Raw genomic sequence first — 7,581 nt, forward strand, 5'->3', positions numbered from 1 at the left:
AGCAAAAACCTTTGTCCCGCAGGTACGATCGGTGCTTTAAGCTGTTAATGGCCCCCGGGGCCGGCGTTTGATGTGGGCGGCGGGAGGGCTGGGGTGGAGGGGAGTTAAATTAGGGAAAAGTAGGGGGGGAAAGAGGGAAAGGAGGAAGGAGGGCTCGACCATCCCACCCCTCGCCTGCCCCACGCGTGTCCGCACCCCCTAAAGCCCGGCCAGACGGGACCGAGGGGACTTCAAGGAGAGAGGGGGACATTACCCGTTGCAGCCCCATTAGTGCTGCCCAAAGTGGGGAGCCGACCCCAGGCAGCGCCCACAAAACTCCCTTTTCCAGGTGTTTTCTATCCCTCTCCCCCGTTTTTCCCCTGTGGGGTGACCCACTGGGGACTGGGAATGCCGTAGGTCTGGGTGGGGAGGAACATCCCAGAGTCGTGGGACAAGGTGGGGGAAAGGGGTGCTTTACCTCATGTTGGGTTGGTTTGGAATTTGGGGGATTTTGGGGGAATTTGGAGTGGGGTTGGGCCTTGGGATGCCACTGGGGCCTTGTGCGTGGCTTGCAATGGCAAGACCCCAAAACCCACTTGTGGAAAGGGGTCAGGGTGAAACCCCTTGCCCAAGGAGGGTCCGGGAGGGGGGGTGAGATGAGTTGAGATGTGAAGTTCTCTACAAATCATGAAGGGAGCCTCTTGGACGGGGCTTGGAACAACCCAATCTGGTGGAAAGTGTCCCTTCCCAGGGCAGGGGAGTCGGAACCGGGTGAGCCTTTAGGTATTTTTTTAACCCAAACCATTCTGGAATTGTAGGATTCCATGAAAAGCACCTCACACCGGGAGAAGAGCTGGATGGGGCACGGGGTTGGGGGGAATTACGGCCGGAGAGTTGGCTCTTGGGACTGCTTCAGGTTTAACCAACAGATTCCCCCGGCTGAACCCCTCCGCTGGGCTGAATTTAGCAGCAGAAGAGATAACCAGCAGATAAGGGCTGATACCCTGGGAGGACAGCGGGAGACGGGCAGGCGGCCGAGGAAGGGGAGAGAAGCCGGAGGCAGCGCTGGGAAGGGGTAAGGATGGAAGCGAGCCGGGAAGAAGGGGCTTTAAGGGAGATCCGTGTCCCCCAGACCCCCAGGGAATGGTTGGCGTGTAACCAGCCTAGGATGGAGCTTTTCCACAGGATTCCCTAACGAGGAGCAGGATTCACAGGAGGGGAACAAGGAGCGAGTTCCCCCTCTTGCTTTACAAATAGCAGTGGTGATAATAAAAAAAAATTAACAAAAAAAAAATTAGCAAAATCGAGTCCGAGGAGACAATAGGAGGAAGCTTTCGGGGAGGTCGCTGGGGTCCCGGCGTGACAGCGAGGAAGAGGAGCGAGGGGACAGAGAAGCGCTACCCACCTTCAGTGCTGGGGGGGCGCAGGGGTGGAGGGGGGCGAGGCCGAGGGGCGGGAACCCCCTCCCCTCGCTGTGGGGCAGGCAGAGGGCTCAGAGATGCCCCCGGCTCCTGCTTCCTTGGGAGGGGGGGAATTAGGGGCAGCGCTGCCCCCCTCCAGGCTCCCCAGTATGGCCCGGCTGCCCAGTCCCACTCGCTGACTGGTTTTCCCACGTCACGTGGAAGTGGGCGGCGATGGGAGGGAAGGGGGGGTGAAGGGGGTGGCCGGTATCTGTTGCACCATCAGCCGGGCGCCAGGTTTCATGGCTGTGGAGGAGAGAGGGAAAAAAAAACCAAAAACCAAAAACAAAATAAAAAGGAATAAAATAAAATTATAAATCAAACCAGCCCCATGGGCATGGCCCCACCAGCTGGGCAGCCTCGCGTCCCTGCGCGCCTCAGGGATGCCCGTGCCTGATTCCCAGAAAAATCGGGGATTTTCTGAGGGGTACAGACACCCCCCAGCCCCCAAATCCCGCTGGAGTCAACCCCCTTCGTTGGCGATATTGCTCAAGGGAGATTTTTCCGTGCTTCTGCCCCAAATCGCGATCCCAAATTGTAGAGAGGGGAGGTGGCAGCTGCTCTCCTCTATGTTCCAGCCAGTTTTGGGGTGCTCCCTCCAAGCTGGACACCCCTTTCCTGTCCCTCCATGCTCTGATGGGTTCAAGGTTAATGATGAAGTGCAGCGGGGGTGCTGCACCCCTCTGCAATTTGGGGTCCCAGCCCCACGTGGAGTTCAACCCCACATCCTCAGCCCCCCCTCCCCAGGGGCTCATTTCGCCCTCTCCAGACATCCGGGGGTCCCACTGCTCTGTTTCCCGGGGATAATTCTCACACCGTTAACATTTCCCACACTCCGGAGCTTCCCGTGGAAATTTGGGGTTCCTACCCTAAGTCTGTGTGTGTGTGGGGGGGGGAGATGTCAGCGGATTTTGGTGCTTGGAAATAAAAATGTTGAATTAAAATTTCAAATCTCCGTATGAAAGACGCGGGATGGGGGGGAAGAGGGAATGGGGAAATCGATTTATTGAAGGGGGATGGAAGGTGAGGAGAGCACTTGGGGGGTGCTTCAGTGTTGGGAATGAATCCCCGGGGATGTGGGATCCTCTCATCCTCTGCCCTCACGTTATTCCGCAATACCCAGGGGGCACAGGGACTCCCCAAATCCCCAAAAATGAGAAAACGCAGTTGGAGATAACCCCAAATATCGGGATGAAAATATTTATAGTCCCGTATAGAAATCAAATTATAGGCACAGAAATACATAAGAAATTAACATCAGCAACGGTGTCTCTGTGCATATTTGTGATTTCAGCACACGGGGGAAAATATGTAATTAATAAGAGGTGTGTAATTTTATGCAGATCGATAGAAAAATTAAGTGTAAACGGGACTTAATATATGTTATAATTCACAGGAATGTGTGTTACATGCAAACATAGGTGTACTGTCATACCAAAATAATTTATTGTTTATAATTTATAACGCCCTGTGGTATTGTTTTTGTAAATATGTAAATTATGAAATATATTAAAAATAGACATATAACGTATAAACTATAATGTTTAATAACTCATATATAATATATAAACATGTAAATGCGTATATTTAAAAATATGTATGAATACAGGTATATAGAAAAATACATTTATGAACACTAGCAGGGAAAGAAAAGAGAATTAAATATATTGATGTCTCTTTTGATACCCGTTCTCCGAAGCAGTGCCCATCCAAATGTGCCAGGTTCGGGACACTCATCTTTCCTTCCTTTGCAAAATCCCTGACGGTTTTCTCTCCCAAAGCAGAGATTTCCTAAAGATTCGTTGAATTCCTACAGAAAGGAAGCTCTTTCCTCACTAAAAAGAAATAAAAACATTTTTTAAAAAGTCACAAAAAGCGAAAATGCAATTCAAACTGATTAAACTCCCCCAAGCAGCAAAGCAGCAATACCAGGAGCAGAGAAGATTTCAAGGACGTGTTATGGCTTTGCTACTTGCAGGAAAAAAGGTACGAAAGCAATTCCCGTGGGTCGTTTCCCGTGCGTGCGGCCGGATCCAGCCTCTTTCTTTTTTTTCGGGGAATTATCGGTCGGCGGAGCCGGGAATCGCGGGAACTCTCATCCCGAAATTCGGAGAGGTGAGGAACTGCACCGAGCCCAGCCTGGCGTGACCCGACAGCATTTAGAACACAATTTCTCCTGGAAAAAGCAGATGGGACACAGCAAAGAGCAGCGACAAAAACAAAAACAAAACCAAAAAACTCTAAACCAAACCCAAAATCTGTTCTGCACGCGGCGGAGCTTATTTTTTACCTTGCGATTAACGAAATCTGTGTGAAAATAACCCAGGGGAGCAAATTTTGGCCTTACTCCTCTCCATTCAAGCCCCCAGTTCTGCCCCAGCCAGGAAAAAAATCTATACGATGCCTATTTTTTAAGGTTTTTTTGTTTTGCTTTTTTTTTTGTTTTCCCGTATCAAACTTAGTTCCGCCGTGGTTTTAGAGTTAAAGCTCCCGGTTTGATGCATGAGGAAAAAAAACCAAACAAACAAAAAAAAATCACTCAAAACCACCTCAGGAACTGGAGGGGGGCAGGGGGCGGAGGGGAAGAGGGGAGAAAATTAACTTAAATTTTTATCTGTGCTAAAAGTTGAATTTTTAAAACAATCATGAAGAAAAGTGGTTAAAAATAAGGGACAAAAAACAGCGGGGGAAATGTGATTTTAGCAGAGCAAAAGGGATAAATGGGGCCGGCGGCTTCTGCCTATTGGACATTTGGGATTATTTGGGGTTTTTATTAGTATTACGTTAATTCTTTTATTTATTCCTTGCTCTGGCTACAGCCGGGAAGGGTCTGGAGGAGGGGGCTGGGGAGAATCTGAGAGTTACAGACTCTGGGAGGGGATCGGCCACGCCGGGACAGCGGAGAGGGGAAAAATCGGCTCCAAAAAATCCCGTGCCTACGGCTGGGTGGCATCTGCGGGCGGTATGGATCAGCTGTAGGTATCTATCTATAGGTATCGATAGGTATCTATCCGTAGGTATCTATCTGTGGGTGTCTCTAGGCTGTCCCTGGCTTGTGTTAGAGCAGCCGGTGCCACTGGGAAGGGAAAGTGGGGGCAAGGCACGGCTGTACGCCCGAATTTTTGGGGCTGTGCGGCAGGACCGGGGTGGTTCGGGAGTCAGGGATGGCCGGGAGTGGGGGACGAGGCTCCCTGCGAGCCAGGAGACGTCTCGGGACGGCATCGCCTCCTCCCTCCCCCTTCCCACCCGTCTGGGGGGGCTGGGGATGGACAGGGGGGTGCTGCCCCTCCAGCCCTCTCCAGATCCAGCAAAAGGGGGGAAATGCCGAGCGCCAGCCCCTCCTGGAGCTGTGCGGGGGGACGGATGGATCCCCCACCCTCCTGAGGGGCAGATCCTGCACCCTCCTCTCTGGGGAGCCTTGGAGTCGCCTCTCTGGGACCCCTCCGCGCCCCCCTGCCCGCAGACACCTCTCAGGACACCCCAGCGCAAGGAAAACCCACGGGACGCTGTGGAGAGCTCAGCTGGAAGGACAGAGGGACAGCCCCGCACAGGGGGACCCCGCTGTGGCTGCCACCCCGGCCCCGGCTGAACCGAAGCTCTTTCAGAGACATTTTCCCAAACAAACGTCACGTCTGTTTACGGCACGGCAGTGGTCCCAAAATGCCACCAAACCCCTCCACCTCCTCCTCCCCCGTCCCAAAGGCCAGGTACTGCCCTTCGCAGGAGGGTGGCCGAGCATCATCGCGGCTCGGCGGAGCTTCGGGGGAATTTCTAAATCCTTTCTGACGACTCCCTCTACCCTCTATGCTATATTATCGCTTTTTCCTGTATGTTCCCCCTTTTTTTTACCCCCAGTAGAAATAAGAAATAAGTACAGGTGACTTCCTCAGGGACAAATTCCTGGGATGCAGAGGTGCGTGGAGCAGCGATCCGTGCTCTGGTGCAGCAGGAGGGGAGAGGCTGAGAAGTAAGAGTCAGTGCTGTGGAAATCGGGGGACAGACAAAATCCAAAATCCACCTGGAACGGGCATTTTTAGGAAACGGGGATCTCTAGGATACGGGAAGCACAGGACATGTGATGCCCTGCGTGTCTGTGCCCCTGTGTGTGCGTGGGGGGCGCAGATGTGTCCCCGAGAACACTGAAAATTCACCGTGGATCAGTGCGCTGCCTTCCCGTCAGTTTTACTGCCAAAACCGAGTGAATTGAGCCTAAAACGTCAGGGCTTTGAATTTCCCAGTCTGGGATTCTCTGGATTGGTGGCGAGACGTGAAAGCCCAGCTCAGAGGGACCTTCCCCGCGGGGACAGGGGCTGTGCCACGGCGCTGTGCGTGGCATCTGCGGACACACGTCAGCCGTGGATGGGGGATCCCCCGGGGCCACCAGCACGGGGAAACATCACCTGCGGTGTCGGGGAACCCTCTGGGGACGAAGGGGGAGCGTCACCCCCTAGCCGGGCTCCTGTCGCCCACTCGCAGCGCCCTGCACACGCGTGGTTTCTGCTGTCATCATTGTCACCGCCCTTTGACGCAGTGACAGCGAAACCACCCGCGCGGAGCGCACCTGCTGTGACATCCCGGCTGCCGGGCACTGACCGGCCCCGGCAGAGCCCCGCGGGTCTGGCAGGAGCAGCAGCGGTGATGGAAAATCCCTTCCCGTCCTTGGGGAGGCTGGAGAAGGCTCCTGCGTCAGGCGGGGAAGGCTGCTGTGCCTGGAAGTGCCTGGGATGGAGCCCTGGGAATGCCGAATCCCAGCCAGCATCACCACCCATCATCTATGCATAAATCCATCTATCCATCATTTATCTATATCCATTTATCCATCATCTATGCATAAATCCATTTATCCATCGTTTATCTATATATCTCTATATCCATCATCTATGCATATATCCCTATATCCATCATCTAGCCATACATCCATTTATCCATCATCTATGCATATATCCCTATATCCATCATCTAGCCATATATCTCTATATCCCTATATCCCTAATCTGTCCGTATATCCATTTATTCATCATCTATTCATATATCCATTTGTCCATCATTTATCTCTATATCCCTATATCCCTAGTCTGTCCGTATATCCATTTATTAATCATCTATCCATACATCTGTTTATCCATCATTTATCTATATATCCCTATATCCATCATCTAGCCATATATCCCTATATCCATACATCTCTGTAACTCATTCCTACGTCTTATTTGCTTTTTTGTACCCATCTGCCTTGCCAGAACATCTATTTTTTCATCCATCTACTTATTCACGTGTCTGTATCTCTCTCACCAACGTGTTTTATGTTCCTACTCGCCTGTACCACTCACTGAGTGCCCTTACCTGCCACCGTGGGGTCCCCTACACCCCTGTACCCCCCTTCCAGCTCCCTTGACCCCCTCAATCTGCCCCACTGGGATGTTCGTAGCCCCTTACAATGATGCTGCGTCTATCCCAAACCCATAGTGGGAATGCCGGGATCCCTGGATAATCCTGTGGGGTTGCTGCAGCCTGACCCCCGTGAGGTTCTGCACCCCGACTTCTCTCCCCAGATACATCCCGGCTTCACGGCGCTGCCTCCAACCCCACCTTGGGGGCTCTCCCAGCTCGCAGCCCGCGCTCCGGGCCGTGCCAAGCCGTGCCGTGCCGGCGGCGGTGCCGTCGGGGCGGCGGGGCCGGGGCTGTCAGCCCCTATTGATGAGGTGTGGGCTGACGGCGGCGAGCGGCGGCCGCCGGCTCCGCTCCAGACTCCCCGGCGCTGGGGTCAGTGCCCCGGGCAGCGCCGCCGGGAAGGGAAGGGAAAGCAAGGGAAGGGAAGGGCTGCAGGGCCGGAGCCCGATGCCCCTGCGCTCCCTCTGATGCCCCTGCGCTCCCTCCGATGCCCCTGCGCTCCCTCCGAGCATCGCGCACCCCATGCCGGGAGATGCAGAGCCGAGGTTGGATGTGGTGATGGAAAAATAAAAAAAAAGCCAGTCCTGACCCAAATCTTATGCCCTCTGGGTGAGGAAAGAGGTTTTGTGGCTAAGTTCTTTCTGCACTGATAAAAAATTGTTTCTCTCTCTGCACCGATGGTTGAATTACACAGTGGTTGAATTAATTCACTTATTCTGGAGAGGAAAGCAAAAATAAAAGAGGTAGATTT

The sequence above is a fragment of the Agelaius tricolor genome, unplaced genomic scaffold (assembly GCF_023055355.1).
Source record: "Agelaius tricolor isolate 1412-34295 unplaced genomic scaffold, bAgeTri1.0.p SCAF_1, whole genome shotgun sequence".
Lineage (NCBI taxonomy): Eukaryota > Metazoa > Chordata > Aves > Passeriformes > Icteridae > Agelaius > Agelaius tricolor.